This window comes from Pipra filicauda, unplaced genomic scaffold (genome assembly GCF_003945595.2).
Source record: "Pipra filicauda isolate LSUMZ 115617 unplaced genomic scaffold, ASM394559v2 scaffold34_size3990699_pilon, whole genome shotgun sequence".
Classification (NCBI taxonomy): Eukaryota; Metazoa; Chordata; class Aves; order Passeriformes; family Pipridae; genus Pipra; species Pipra filicauda.
In genome coordinates, this window is record NW_024104476.1 from 3,959,950 (window position 1) to 3,976,170 (window position 16,221).

Here is a 16,221-nt window from a genome sequence, read left to right on the forward strand (position 1 = left end):
CTTTTCTCTTTAATTTTGAAGTACATACTAACCAAAATTAGGTACAGATAAAAAAAGCTGTAAATTTCAAAATAATTTTTCTCAATGTTTTGTGAAAGAAGAACTAACATAATCATTTCAAAAATGTAAAATTTAAACACATTATTCCCCATTCTCCTCTTACCTATTATCACTGAAACCATGCAAAGTTTAAAAACTGAGAAACTCAAGAGAAATGCACTCTTTTGCATAAGTTAAGCATCTCAGCTTTTCACTTGGCTTAAACTAACTTGTTTCTGTCTCTCCTGAGGGATGAGAATGAGAAAAAAGAGAGGCAGAAAAGTGTGGTTAAGGCACTCATTATTTTAGAGAAGTCCTATTGAACAGAAGGGAAGTGATACTGGGTCTCTTGGTATATGGCAGTTGGAGGAATGAAAGTAAAGTCAATCTGTCAATTACTTAGGCAGTGCTAAGAGCTTACTAGGTGCAGGGTGAATATGTTTTCCCCTCTAGTAATTCTAACTTCACCATGTGCTGAAGAAGCATGTCAAAACCTAATGTGCACCTGTTAAGGGTTGCGTGCATTTTGCTCCAAACTGGCATAGATTTCCTATGAGAATACAATACTTCAAACAATTGCAGTACCTTGGAACATCACTGTACCGGTGCCCCAGATATCAGCTATGCTCCATCATTTAAGATGAGAGGAGAACAGTGGGAATGGCAAAATGAAGAATCTGTAGATGACAGGGTACCATCCTTTACATACGGAGGACAACACAAACTTGTCTTCATTCTTGGTACTCAAAAGGCAGATAAAAGAGGGGTCCTGCAGCCAACCCTATTCTGACTTCCAGCAGCTTGATAAAAGCAGCTCAGCTTGGCAAATAATTTGTTTCATAGTTTTATATAATAATGTTGAAAATGAGTCGCAAAAGATCATATATACCTGTAACATAAGTGTAAATATATTTATATATATATTGCTTTAGCTCTCTCTCTCATTTCGGGTTTTCTTGGTTGTTTTTCTCCCTCTTCTCCTTGAGGTTTGGGCAGGGGGGGGACTTCCTCTGGTAAAGTTTGGAGATTTGGCAGGGAGCCATCTTCAAACCATATCACTTGGGTTCAACTCAAAAATACCAGTACAACTCACTAAGTTTTCCTCTAGCGTTGAGGCATACATCTGGTGCAGGTAGCTCAGTGTGCAGCTGCACTGTAAGCCTCGGGTTAAGCTCTGGGTAAGAGCCCAAGACAAGAGGCCATGAACTGCCAACCCTTTGCATAAAAAAGGGCAAAAAGACTGGGTGCCAAGCCAAGGGATTGGACACTGAGAGACACAGCAGGAGCCAAAGACTCCAGAGGAAGAGCAAGACTTGAGCTCATTTGGACTGTGAGGGTATAAAAGCCCAGGGGTTCTTTTGCTCGGGGTTTCTCCTCAGAGACACCAGCTCAGGCTGTTTCAGTGTTACTGAGCCATGAATAAATTCCTTTATGAATGAAACATCTGAGACTCTGCTATGGGAAACCTGGGCTCAAACTGGTAAGGAAACCTGGTCTGACTGTGTGAGTGGGATGTGTGGGGAGTCGAGTGGGGCCCTTGTGGGCTCACTGGAACCACTCATTGTGAAAGGACTCGGTCTCAGCAGTGACAGTTTCTGGTGGTGGGAGTGTGACTGCCAGACTGGTCCTGAATGGTCAGACTGGGAAGTTTCCTTAACACTGGCACCTGTCTAAGTGTCTCTTGTATTTAATGAGATACATTAAGTTCCATGTTACATCTGATTCACATGACATTTAGCACATTGGATATTCTATACTAACACATTTTAATTCACATATATTCAACAGATTTAGAGCTACTGTACCAGCAGGCTGACCCTTAAATCAAAGGGGAGACAGCATTTCAGATTGCTGAAGAAATTGAAAAATATTTTTCCAGTTTGTTTTGGGCTTCGGTAAGGCTCTTCCAGCAGATTTGTTTCCCATCTCTCATGACATATTAAGCAAAAAAAACCAGATAGGTAAACTAGTCCAAGTAAAGAGGACTGATGACTTGCACACTGCAGGGTAGGATTGATCTTTCTACCATTTGCATATCAGCTAGCTGAAGTATTATTTAACTGCATTCAGAAGATCCGTAAAGGTCAGAAGTAATGGAAATATAGCAAAAGACAGTAAGCAACTACAGGGAAGATTTCTGACAAAAACAGTGAGCCACAGCAGACGCTTGCACAACCTTTTACTTTTCATTGCTCTAATATATACAGACACACAAAAGAAGACTCAATGTTGAAGTCAAGAGCAATGAGATTCAGGAGAGGACCCCCATGTTTCGCATGCTGTTCTGTATCTATGAAACACTCAGAAGCAACAGGAGTTTCCACTGACTTTATAGAGAAGCATCGAAGGGAGCTTTCTTCTCGCACTCCTTTTTTTCAACCTCATTGAAACCATCAGAACAATGACAGAAAGGTTTCTACAAAGCATCTCTTGACTGTTAAACTTATTCTGAGCTATTCAGCACTAAAGACAGAGATGCAGTGACTAGTGATAAAAAAAATACAGAGTGGTTTTAAGTTTAAAGAATCAACTAACAAAAAAAAATGTCATTATAATAAAGTAAGAAGTGATGAAAGAAGGAAGAAGGATTGATCTTTTTTTTGAGTTATGCTGTCTTGGATTTTTTCATCACACATCTCTCATTTCTGCTTTAACCGGGTGTACAAAAAAGTGCACCAACAATTATGAATTACTATAATACACCAGGGGATCATCTACAACATTAAAATAAACCTTTTGTATATGAAACATTTAAACACAAATCTTCTAGAAGTCTTAAGTGTACTACTTACCATAATAAATATAAGAGGTAGCATGACATGCAAGGTAGTGAGGTCATCCATATTTTTTTCTAGAATATCTGTTGTCAGTCCTGCATAATAACTTTATTATTGATCTGGGCATGGGAATCAAATGCACCCTCAGTCCATCTGCAGTTGGGTAGGAGTGTTGATCTGCTAGAGGCTCTGGAGAGGAATCTGGACAAACTGGATCTATCTTCTGGGGTCAACTGTATGAAGTTCAACAAGCATAGTTCTGAGTCCTGCTCTTGGGTCATAACATCCCTACACGATGCTACAGGCTTGGGGAAGAGTGGCTGGAAAGCTGCCCAGAGGAAAAAGACATAGAGTTGCTGGTTAGCAGCCATCTGAACGTGAGCCACCACTGTGCCCGGGTGGCCAAGAAGGCCAGTGGCATCCTGGCTTGTATCAGAAATAGTGTGGCCAGCAGGACTAGGATAGGGATCGTCACCCTGTACTCAGCAATGGTGAGGCCACACCTCAAATGCTGTTTTGGACCCCTCACAACAAGAAAGGCATTATGATGCTGAAGCGAGTCCAGAGAAGGAGGTGGGGAAGAATCTGGAGCACAAGTCTAATGAGGAGAGGCTGAGGGAGCTGGAGTTGTTTAGCATGGAGAAAAGGAGAGTCAAGGGATACCTTATCACTCGGTAAAACTACTTGAAAGGAGGTTACAGCAACGGCGGGATCAGTCTTCTCTTTACACGTAATAGGAGGAGAGGTGATGACACTGAGGGCATGGACCCAGTTGCTTGGGGTTCCAGGCAACTGAATCAAGTTTATTGAGAACAACAGCATCTTATATATGCAGTTTGAACAGTAATAAACGATCCTCAACCAATCACATCCAAGTACTCCACACAGCAGGTGCAATGGTATATCAGGAACTACAACTCCCAGAATACCCCTCTGCATTCTTCCTGTGACACAAACCACCGCAGAGAGGAAATTACCTCTAGATGCACTGGGGGAAGTGGGTGGGGGTTTAAGTTGAATATTAGGGGAAAATTTCTTCAAAAGGGTTGTCAAGTTCTGGAATGGACTGCCCAGGATAATGGTTGAGTCACAAGCCCCAGAAGTATCTAAAAGATGTGTAGATAAGGTGCTTAGGGATATGCTTCAGTGGGGGACATGCTTCTATATTAATGGTTGAATTTGATGATGTTAAAGGTCTTTTCGAACCTAACTGCTATGATTTTATGTGATAATAAAAAAAATAGATATAATCCAGGACTTCCCAAAGGCAAATGTGAAAAAGAACAGATGGGAAGACAAGTAGCCAATATCAATTTCTATTTACTACATTGTCATCTACAACACTTTCACGAGGGGAAGCAAAGGGGCAGGCACCAATCTCTTCATTCTCATGACCAGTGACAGGACCCAAGGGTCAGCACAAAGCTGAGTCAGGAGAGGTTTAGGTTGGATGTCAGAAAAAGGTTTGTCACCCAGAGGATGTTTGGGCACTGGAACAGGCTCCTCAGGGAAGTGGTCACAGCATCAACCCTGGCAGAGTTCAAGAAGCATTCAGACAACGCTCTCAGGCACATGGTCTGGCTTTTGGGGTGTCCTGTGCAGGGCCAGGAGTTGGACTCAATAATCCTGATAGGTGTCTTCCAACTCAGCATATTCTATGATGTTACTTAACAAGAGGTAATGATTTCCAATTATCACATGTAAAAATTTTTTTGTCACAGGGATTATATAATCTGTAGTATCCATTTGGTTACATCAAATGAATATGATATTTTACCTATTCTGTTATATAAGCTGCTGTTATTCTATACATGAAGATAGCAAGGGAAGCATGCAATAGCCCAGTTTTGTTTCTTCACACTTGAAAGTATGTGTACACAATAATTCCCATCAGGAGGAACCTATGCACTTCTTCATAGTTAACAAAGTCTCCTGTCACAGTGCATGACTTTGTTAGAGAGTACCATTTGGAAAGAAACAGACTTGGTTTTGCAAATCTGCTTACCTATGGGTTTTATGTTAGTTTTCTATTTTCATTCTGTGACTATATGTCAAACATTTGCATATGTTTCCTGCATATACTTAATTGTAGTACAGGAATTTGCCATATTCCATCAAAACGCACATACTCAGCTTATTGTATGATTAAACAGATGATTAAATTATTTAGATTCTGGTGGATTTTTTTAAATTTTTTAATTTCCCAGGTCATTTCTGTGAAGCAACACTTGCATCAAATGCATTCATTCTCCCTTTCATTGACATCAAAGCTCACAGGGATGCTTATGTGTGAATAGATGTATTCTGAGTATTTCTGAGTTTTGATCTGTTTAGTTATTGTTGTATACAAGACTAAGTCGGATAAGATCAGTTAAATCTGCTGTCTACAAATCCAACAACAGGTAGTGGGGCTTTTGCTGAAAAGCTAAATTCAGCTCAGATTACACTTCCATAAGGGTGATGTATCCCGAGTACTTTCTAGTGTGGGAGAAAATGGTGGCATTCTCCACAAAACCAAGATTGAATATTTGCAAAATAGTGATGTAATAGTCAAGATAAATATCTACTGAGTCCTGTAGAGCCATACACTAGTTTTGAACTTAGTTCATGACACATTTTTCTATGCAAGCTGCAGAATATTTAGTTTAAAACTAGACCATACTGGTTAAATGTAGTTTCAACTGAATTTAAAACAAGGAAACTAGGGTGCAAAACAGAAGCTCCGTGAGGCAGAACAGAGGACAAACTCCTGTTCCTTCCAGCACAGATATGATTCCCTTCAAATTTTCATCTGTCTTGACAGTCTGTATCTACCCAAATATAAAAGGCTCCTGAATTACACACACAGGCAAGGAATTTACAATCTTATTGTCTGACAAACATATTGGACTCAGTGTCAGATTACTGCACAGAATACAAGAGCCACTAAAGTTTCATTTAAAGACCTTGAAAAAGGATAAGGGCAAAGTCACAGTGGAAGGGCAATTCTACATATCTATCATTGTAGGATATTTTTACTCTTAGTTTGCCTCTGCCTGACACCAACACTCAAATTTACATACAATCATTGGTGACAAAAAACATGCTTACTTCTTTTTAACCTTGGCAAGCCAGTAAAACAGACTGATTGGAAATAACAAGAGCATATACCCTGAAATGTTTCCTGCATCTCCTAGACAGAATCACTTATTTTTGTAATTAAGGCCTAGAACAAAATCTGGAACCCTGCTCATAGTTCTGTTAGACTATGGGACTGCCTGAAATTAAAAAATATACTTGATGAACTACAAAGCAGGCAGTAACTGTAAGGAATATTTCATAACCACCCGTGTTTCTTTTCCCACCTTTGTCAACTTTTCTTACAAGTTCAGAGCTTTGGCTGTCATGGCTGGAATTAGGTCCTGACAAGCTACCTTTATTACTGCAACCCCCCCATGCTAAACTGCTTCAGTTTAGGAGGTGGAAGCAATGTAGAAAGTCACCTCTTCCCAATCAGGCAGCTGCCTACACGGTGACAAATAATTTCCTATACCAAAGCAGTTAGACTGTTCAATACACTATTAAGTGCTATTTCTCAAAAGGAGTGCCATCATTTTCAGAGCCCCTGGAATGCATGCAGATTTCTTGTGACTAGAGATCAAACTGTTGTTTCATTGTGCCTTTTTTAAAATAGGCAATATTTACTGCTTTGACATGCTTCACAAAATACCTGAACAAACACTTTTCAGAAAACAGGATCATTTGCTTTGAATAGTTCATATTGACTGGTCTGAATTAAATTAAGCCTATCCAGTCACAATGAATACCTCAAGTGCCTGTCTGTCAGTCCCCACAAAGAGATATATCACAACATGAAGATATTGACTAAAACAGGGTTTTTCCCAGAGAGTCTTGGGTAAGCTACTGCTTCTCCTTATTTCCAATCCATAAAACAAGAACTGCATATTTATCATATTCAGACAGCAACAAAACTTTGTCTCAACACCCTTTGTCAAAGAGCTCTGCCATGGGACTTTATCTAAAAAGCTAATTCAAGCAGTAGTGACAATTTTTTTTTTAACTGTACCTCCTTAGCCACCAATCAGATTAGCATGCATCTGTCACCTGTCTTTGAGGCAGGTCATCAAAACAAATTCTCTTTTATAATATCTAGACAGAACCATTCATAATGCAACTCATTGCACCAGGGACTTCTTCATTAACAGTAATTATGCAAAGCACCATGCCGCATAAGAGACTGAGATTACGAGGTGGGTAACCTGCAATGCAGGGGAAAGTTTGCTAATTTCTGGAAGCCGATTAAGATTCTGCTTCTGGCTTAGAAAGAATAGTAGATGTACAGTTATCCCTGCCTTAATTATTATTTTGCCTGTTTTCATAACTCAAATCATCAAATTAGGCCTACTGAAGATTTTTCTAGGTTCAGATCTCCCTACATTTCTGCAAATTATTCCAGCACACACCATAGCTCAGTTTCTTTCTTTAATTACTGGTGTCCAATTACATTATATGATATTATTCATTGTATGTAAGAACTAATCAAGCTTGATTCCTGAGACAGGCAATCATGCTGGCCTTTTCATTGCAACAAGCAGCGGTTTTATAAATACCTATATATGGAAGCACAGTCTTTATTAAAATCTAACAGACTTTTGAAAACCCACATCGGCATCCCTGCACCTACCACGAGTATACCATTGCTGATGGCTGAGCTCTTTGGTGTTCCTGAATCACATCCCCAGGGCTGTGACACAACATCCCCAGGTCAGCTCCCCAACCCATTTGTCAACAGCATGGTTATGTGTCTGTGATGCTTTTGGACCAAGCGGTCACCACCGCAGTGGGCAGCTCTGAACTCTGTCCCATGGTAAGGCTAGGCTTTTTCACAAACAAAGCACTGAAAAAAACCCACTCTTAAAATGCTCAGATGTTTAGTACACCCCTAGTAACATCTGCACTTTTTAAGTCATGCCTTCGCAAGCACTTGCTGTCAAGGGAATGACTTACAGGTAAAAAATAAATAAATTACTATGTGTTCTCCTATAGTTGAATAAAAAAACAACTTTCTCCATTTTAGTTTTGCATGTAATGCAAAAAAAAAAAAATTGTTGAAATAAAACACATAATTCTGATCTGGATCTAAAAAGTATCTGGTCCACCTTTCCATGGAAATTTCCCCTTAAGGTGGGGCGAGAAAAAACTACTAGTATGGACAATTTAAGAAATAAATGCATACATCTTCTTAAAACTGACTTTATATAAGTCATCAGGAATCAGTTTAGCAAAGATACTTAGAAGAGCCTCCTGGAGACCTTATGCTGGTGGTAGTCTCTGTTGAAAACAGACTTTAATTTTACAAAATGTTACCTTGAACAGCTGCCCCACTTCTCCATGGAGCAACATGTGGTGCAAAGGCATCTCAGCATGATCCAAATTAATTATATTAGAAAAGCAAAAACTAATATCTTTTTATTCTCTTTCGAGATAGTGGAAAAGAGGTATGTAGGGAAGAAAGATACATAGAAAACTTCACGAGTATGTTTTCCAGCTGTGTCTGTATTTTTGAGTTTTGCTTCTACTTGAGGAAAACAGGGGCAAGAGTGACAAAAAGGATACAAACATCGCTATCAATGATAAAAAGCAATAAACAATATCTGTAGGTAGAAGTTGAATATAAGGTTAACAGCAATTTTTTGTCCCCCTTAGGCAAAATATTACTTCACTACAGCAGTGATTCTGCTACTGACTTAGTGAAAACTGAATTTTATTTTTTAGATTGGATTATTTTCTTGGGTTCAGACTCCAAGCTTTACAATCTGCTCAAGAACATCACATTCAAAAAGTTACAGTGAACTTACATTTTTGAAGCCAATAAGAAACGTAAATAAGCCATAAAGATCACTTATAAGAAATTATCTAAGAGGCAGCAAAGCAAATGCAATTATGACAGGTTGTGGGAGGTGATTTCAGTGTTTTTGCAGCAGTCAGTGCCATAAATCTTTCCCTTCTACCATAAATGGTTTTGTTCAAGAACACACTTCATCCAGGTGCCCTTTTGTCTTTTTATACTGTGAAATATTATGATAGAAGGAACTGCTTGCTCAGCTAAACAGTCTTCTTTTTTTTTTTCCCTCCTAGGACGTTAAGAACTTGTGTCGTCTATTTTAAAAACAAGATTCATTTTAATTCAATGTTCCAATCAAGGTCATGGATGTAATGCCATATTCTTTACAAACCTTGTTTAAAAGCCTGTGTTTCATTCCATGTGCTCTTATTGAATGTAATCTCATTGTTCAGAAGCACAGTGTCAACACAAACACAAGAAAAGGCTTTTTGCTATCTGGTATAACAACGCAGCACAATTGCTTGTGTAAATGTTTGCAGATTAAGTGTTTACAAACTATTAACACATAATATCTAATTTTATTACTTGTAGACAGATTAGATAGATAATTCCAACAAAATTGAAAAAAAAATATTTGACTGAATATACACTGAGAAATAACTAAGACAAAAGGGTATTTTAGCACCTGCTGCCTTATCCTTTTCTCTGATTTATCTGCCTCTGCATTCAGAGTAGGTTGTTGGACATGTGCAGCAGTGGATTACAGCTGGGAATCTTTCACCTCCATCAGTCTTACCTGGCCAAGGCCTTTCAGATAGATAGGTAGGTAGATAGATAAACAGACAGACAGACAAATGGTTGTAAATTTCTTGAGAGAAAGATTCCTAATAGATATTTTCAAGCCATACTTAGAATTCAAAGTTCCACAAGTGCTTCCAGAAAAGTTGCCTAGGGTTATAATAGAAATTATTAGTAAATTTCTGAGTTCCAAAGAATTATGTTTAACTGAAAAATGAAATATGAAGACCTTTTTTGAGAGCACAGTGAAGGTGAAAAACAAATACAGATGCTATCAAGTTTTTCCAATATGATAAGATAGTTCTTTGCCAAAAGTATTACACCTGAAACAATCTGCACTGACTTTGTAATTGCCATTATTTATGAATCGGTGTAACACTGTGTTCCATCTGATTCATTAAAACACAGCCTTTTTTCTCTATGGCTTTATACAAAACCTCCCAGAAACAAAATACTGAAAAACAAATCCACTTGTGGTGACTGATGGCCTCTTACCTGCTCAAGGAGTTGAATTCAATAACTGTCTGTTAAATAGGTAGTCTCTAAATCACAGAATCAAATAATATGCCGAGCTGGAAGGGACCCACAAGGATCATTCAGTCCAACTCTTAGCCCTCCACAAGACTGTCCCATCCCCAAGAATCACGTCATGTGCCCGAGAAATCACCCAAACAATTCCTGAACCGTCAGGCTTGGTCCTGTGACCGCTTCCCTGGGGAGCCTCTTCTAGTGCCCAACCACCCTCTGGGGGAAGAAGCTCTTTCTAATATCCAAATTAAACCTCCCCTGAGGCAACTTCAGGCCATTCCCTCAGGTTCTGTCACTGGTCACCACAGAGAAGAGATCAGTGCCTGCCCCTCCTCTTCCCTTCACAAGGAAGTTGTAACTGCAATGAGGTCTCCCCTCAGTCTCCTCTTCTCCAGCTGAACACACCAAGTGCCTGGAACCGCTTCTCACATGGCTTCACCTCAAGGCCCTTCACCATCTTCACTGCCCTCCTTTGGGCACTCTCCAACAGCTTAATATTTCTTATATTGTAGCACCCAAAACTGCACACAATATTCGAGGTGAAGCCACCTCAGGTCAGAGCAGAGTGGGACAATCCCCTCCCTCAGCCAGCTGGTGATGCTTTGCCCGATGGCCCCCAGGACACGGTTGGCCCTCCTGGCTGCCAGGGCACTGCTGACTCACATTCAACTTGCCATCGACCAGGACCCTCAGGTCCCTTTCCCAGCACTGCTTTCCAGCATCTCATTCCTCACTCTGTCCGTACATCCAGGGTTGCACCATCCCAGGTGCAGAATCCCACACTTCCCCCTGTTGAACTTGATCTGGTTGATACTGCCCAGCCTTCTAATTTGTCAAAGTCTCTCTGCAGGACCTCCCTACCTTTGAGGGAGTCAACAGCTTCTTCCAGTTTTGTGTTGTCTGCAGTCCTGCATCCAAGTCATTTATGAAGATGTTGAAGAGCACAGGGTCTAAGATGGAGACCTGTGGAACTCCACTGGTGACAGGTTCCCAGTCTGATGTCACCTCATTCACTGCTAACCTCTGTGCTCAACCCGTGAGCTCAACAGTTTGTCCAGAAGTACTCTGGGAGAGACAGTGTCGAAAGCTTTACTGAAATCCAAAAATGTGACATCACCTGGCTTCCCTTGATCAGCTGTGTGGGTTACCTTGTCATAAAAGGAAACCAGGTTGGAAGCAGGACATTCCTGTCATGAAGCTGTGCTGGCTGTGACCAATGACTGTGTTGTCTTTCTGGTGTTTTTCAACACCCTCCAGAATAATCTTCTCTATAACTGTACTAGGCACTGAAGTGAGACTGACAGGCCTGTAGTTTCCTGGGTCCTCCTTCTTGCCCTTCTTGAAAATCAGGACAATGTTGGCCAGGTTCCAATCAACTAGGATCTCTCCAGATTCCCAAAACCACTCAAAAATCATTGAAAGAGGTTCATAGCTATGCTAATTCTCTCCACCACAAAATACTAAAAAAGCACAAAGCAGAACATAACTGCCAACTTTGGGTCTCTCAGTTGGTCTGGTTGCTGATGCTACTTCAAATCCAAGGCCTGTAACTAGAAAATTTTTTTCTCTTCTGTTTTGATATCATGATATCTCACCCAGACAGCCTGTCTGTGTTAGCTAAACTCAAGTGCTGTAAAACCACATCTGGAGATACTCAGCACCATAAAAGGCAGTTGTAAACTGCTTAGAGTCTGCTCTGCAGACCATGCCTTAGCAGATCTTTAATGATGGTAAACAGCAGATATCAAGATGAAAATACAAAACCAAAGAAAACAGCAGTAAAGGTGACTATTGAAAAATAGAAGGGGGGCAAAGTGAATACAGCTGAAGAAAAAAAAGATTACTCAGGAACATTAACACAGTTCATTGTGTTAAAGCACTTCATTGTGAGGCTTTTACATCCCGTATCTGCCAGTGTACTGAGTTTCATTAGAGGGTAGCACTTTTTTTTTCTGTGTGTTTAAGTCCTTTTCCATTTCAGTTACATAAAAATGCCACAGGTTAGTGGTAATATGGCTAATTTTCCCATTTTCTTTGCCTCGCAAATAGTTACTGCCTCATTGTCTCTGTTCTTTCTGTTTAATTAAATCATTTGTTGTCTTGTCTCTTTTTTCTTTTTAAGTACATCTACTTCAAAAATTTGGTAAACAAGTTCTACAATTAAACAGTTGTTTGTTTTTTTCCTGTAGATAAAATTTATATAATATTCATAATGCATTACCTATTGCTCATGTGTAACCCAGTATTGTAATTAAATTATTTTCCAAAATTAACTTTGGTTATGTAGTAGCTGGAATTCGAGATCTAATTTAATGTTAGATTAGTGAAACACCTCCTCCAGGGATAGACGCTAGAGAGCTAGCAGAACTCCCTCACTGTACTTATAAGTGCTGTGAGGATTGGCACGCTCCACTGACTGCAGCAGGCAGCAGTCAAACTACTTGGTTCCTTGTTCACAGCCCCAGAAACTGAAAAGAAAGAATGAAAAAATATATCCTCTGGAGCAAGCAGTGTGAAAATGTGTCTTTACTGTACCAAATAAAACAGGAAAAGGTCCGCATGTCGTAGTTTTTTTGCACAAGTCTAAATCCAGGATTTCTGGTGAGCACCCAAATATTTTTCATAGCCAACACATTTGAAGCCATTTTCCCTGTTTTCCTCACCCTCTTATCCCTTACATTTTGGTCAGATCATACAATGCAAAAGATACTGGGAGTGTCACAGGAGTAAATCAGGCTGAAAAAGTACCAATGCCTAACTAGAAAGGAACAAAGACAGAAGAGCTTGACCATACCCAGCTGCTGTGTATGGTAGTTGCTGCAGTGAATGTAAACCTGCCCTTGAACATAGTAGGGGATTCACAGAGGGACAGAAATTGTTATGAATTAATGGAAGTCTTCTGCTGCAATGGACGCCACTAAAGATTTTAAAAGCATCACAAATACAGCTCCTAATCAGTAATAAAAGTTGCCGCTTAATAGTCTGCAAGCATATTTCTATCCAGCTAATGAAAATACTGGCAGAATACTAAAGTAATGAGCAGTTTCATGAGCAACTTTTATATTGAGGTAAAATTGCAAGAAAATGTTCTTGTCTAAGCAGTTGAAATTGCCAGCCAAAATGACCTGCCAATTTCCAAGTGCTGTGCAGATAACATATTTTAACATTTAGAACATGGTGCTTGAGTGCTCATGCTCAAAAAAAAAAAAAAAAAAAAGGAAGTTAAATTCTTTAAACTGTACAGATGACAAAATCCAGTTAGGTGATAATGTGTTATTGAGACAGGTTATTGTGCTTAAAGCATGAATCACAGACCTGACTCTCACTGAAGTGTATACAAAATGAATCCCCAGGACAAAAGGGGAGAGGCGTACTGCTTTGCTTTTAAACCTTCAGCAGCATTTCCAGAAACCCATCCTGCCGAATTTTGATTTCCTCTTACATACTTTTGTGTTATGAAGTGGAAAGCTGTCTCTTTCTAAACTTCTGTCATATGTCATGTAATTTCTGTGCTCCAGTGTCACTACATTATATCTCGTTAAAGGACTCTCACAATATATGATGCTATTAGGACAGCTTCTGTGCTTTTCTTTTAGGGTGATAAATTTTGAGGTGTCAGGTGTTCGTATTCCTCTTTACTCTTATGATGAGGTGAATATTTTATCAATACTCATGTAGTACTGAAAGACTCCCAGGGTATGAGAATTATTTTGGTTGCAGAAGTAAATCACATAGGAGGTAGTGCGTTTTCGGAATAGCAGTTGAACAAGAAGGATCTGCATTGGTAATGCTTTTTCAACTCATTCCAGTTCATTCTCAACAATAAATAATAATATTTTAAAGGAATTCTTTTAGTTGCATAACTGCTCTGAGTCTTCATTTAGTGCTAGATGATTATTGCAGGTGGTCAAGTGATTGTCTCCATAGTGCTATTCATCCCTCCAGGAAGGTGATGCACAACCCTTTACTGAATCATAAATATGAATTCATGTGCATACATATTTGCGCATGGATCTACTATTGCAATCTGAAGAAATGCTCCCTTTCAGCTGCATAAAAACAGAAATCTCACGAAAGGATGTATACTGCCCTTCTGCTAAATGAAGGTTCAAACTAATCTTCTAACTTGGAGTATTTTGTGTTCCTTTGTATTTCTTCTGGTGGCTATCAACTGAACAGTTAAGCAAAATTCCCTCTGAATGCATAAACCTGATATTACTACACATCCATTCTGGGGCAACAAACAGGTTAGGTAGACCCCAGTAGTTAAGATAGCTACTGGGTATGACAAAATAGAGATAAATACATGTTTCAAAAATTTAGGTCTGGAAGGTACCCATAAAATCTGCTGTATCAGATCCTTTACCTAATACAGCTGCTTTCCTGGACTTTGAGGCTCAGCTGCATTTAGGGCAATCCCTAGATAACTTAAAGGTGTAGAAATACTTCCAAGATGATCTGATAATCAGCCTGACCCTGAGCAGTATATCTAATGTTTGGAGTAGAAATAAAAGTAGAGCTTCTGGCATTACTAGGAAGAAGATGATGATGCAGAAATTCATCCTTTACCTCTGTCACCAGCTACGGGAAGAAAATAGATTTTTACAGAATAGTCCGTGCTTATAAATGAAATGAAACTTTTACTCAGAAAGCCTGGTCTCAGCACTCTCTACTTTTTAACAGCTGGCTGGTGAATTTTGTCTTTTGGCACCTAAACAAAATTATGACACCCCATATGCAGTGAATTAAAAGTAATAAGCAAAATTTTACTGAATGATGCATCTGCATTGATAACTTGCTGTTCTTCAAACAGCAGCAAAAAGACAGCTCAGGATGATCAGAAACAATGCAAAGGGGTACTCTCTGATAAAACTCGCTGGTTTTTTATCCACGGGGCAGACATCTGGTCTTACTACTGAGAAGGATCCAAACATGTGGCCTCCAATGGCTATTACAAAGTGATTAAATGCCTAAAGCTAAAAGCAAAGGACCTTGCAATTGTTTTGACTCTTAAAGCCAAAGAAGTGTTATTGTGCAATTTATTGCCTCAGGTACACTGTGCTAGGCACAAAGAACTATCCTGTTTGTATAAAGCTACCATGTTTGAAAAGGAGCCAGTCTTCAAATAAGGTGAAAAATAATCAGCCTCAAGAAACATGCACTGATTTCTTCTGGGCAATGCCTACTGCATTATTCTGAACTATGTCTAACAAACAAAATGCTGAAATAATAGCAAACTGGGACATTTTAGTACCTAGAACATCATAACAACACATGCATAGTGACAAATTTCAGTTCCAATTCCTCACATGCATTTAGTTTCATTCCTTGGTGCTGTTTGTATATAGGGAAATTATGTTGCACTTTAACTGGGCAATCCAATGCTTAAGCTGTTTAAGATCCTTTGAAATCTCTGAAATCATTGCCAATGGCAACCTAACAGTCTCAGTAAGATCCATCTCCATTTCTGTAGCTACTGATTTAAATACAGGTTTCTTTTGTTTTCTGCTGTAAGAATCAAGCTTTCTTTTTAAAACTTTATTGCTGTTGTTGTTGTGACTGTTTTGGTTTGATTTTTATTGTTGTCATTGTTAATCAGCCGTGCTGCCTCAGCTTTTACAGAGTTTTGATGCTAGAAAACAATTTTCACTTCAGAGACCTAAGGATGTTTGGCATAGTATCCTCCTGGACACACTGTCCAGCACAGAGCTGGATAAACATATCACACATTGGGTGAGCCCAGAGCGTAGTAGTGAATGGGGTGACATCAGACTGGAGACCTGTCACTGGTGGGGTTCCACGGGGCTCCATCTTAGACCCTGTGCTCTTCACCGTCTTCATAAATGACTTGGATGCAGGACTGGAAGGGATATTAAGCAAGTTTTCAGACAACACAAAACTGGGAGAAGCTGTTGACTCCCTTAAGGACAGGGAGGGTCTGCAGAGAGACCTCAACAAATCAGAGATCTGGGCAATATCAACCATATCAAGTTCAACAGGGGGAAGTGTGGGATTCTGCACCTGGGATGGGGCAACCCTGGATGTACGGACAGAGTGGGGAATGAGATGCTGGAAAGCAGTGCCGGGAAAGAGACCTGGGCTTCCTGGTCGATGGCAAGTTGTATGTGAGTCAGCAGTGCCCTGGCAGCCAGGAGGGCCAACCCTGTCCTGGGGGGCATCAGGTACAGCATCGCCAGCCGGTCGAGGGAGGGGATTGTCCTGCTCTGCTCTGCA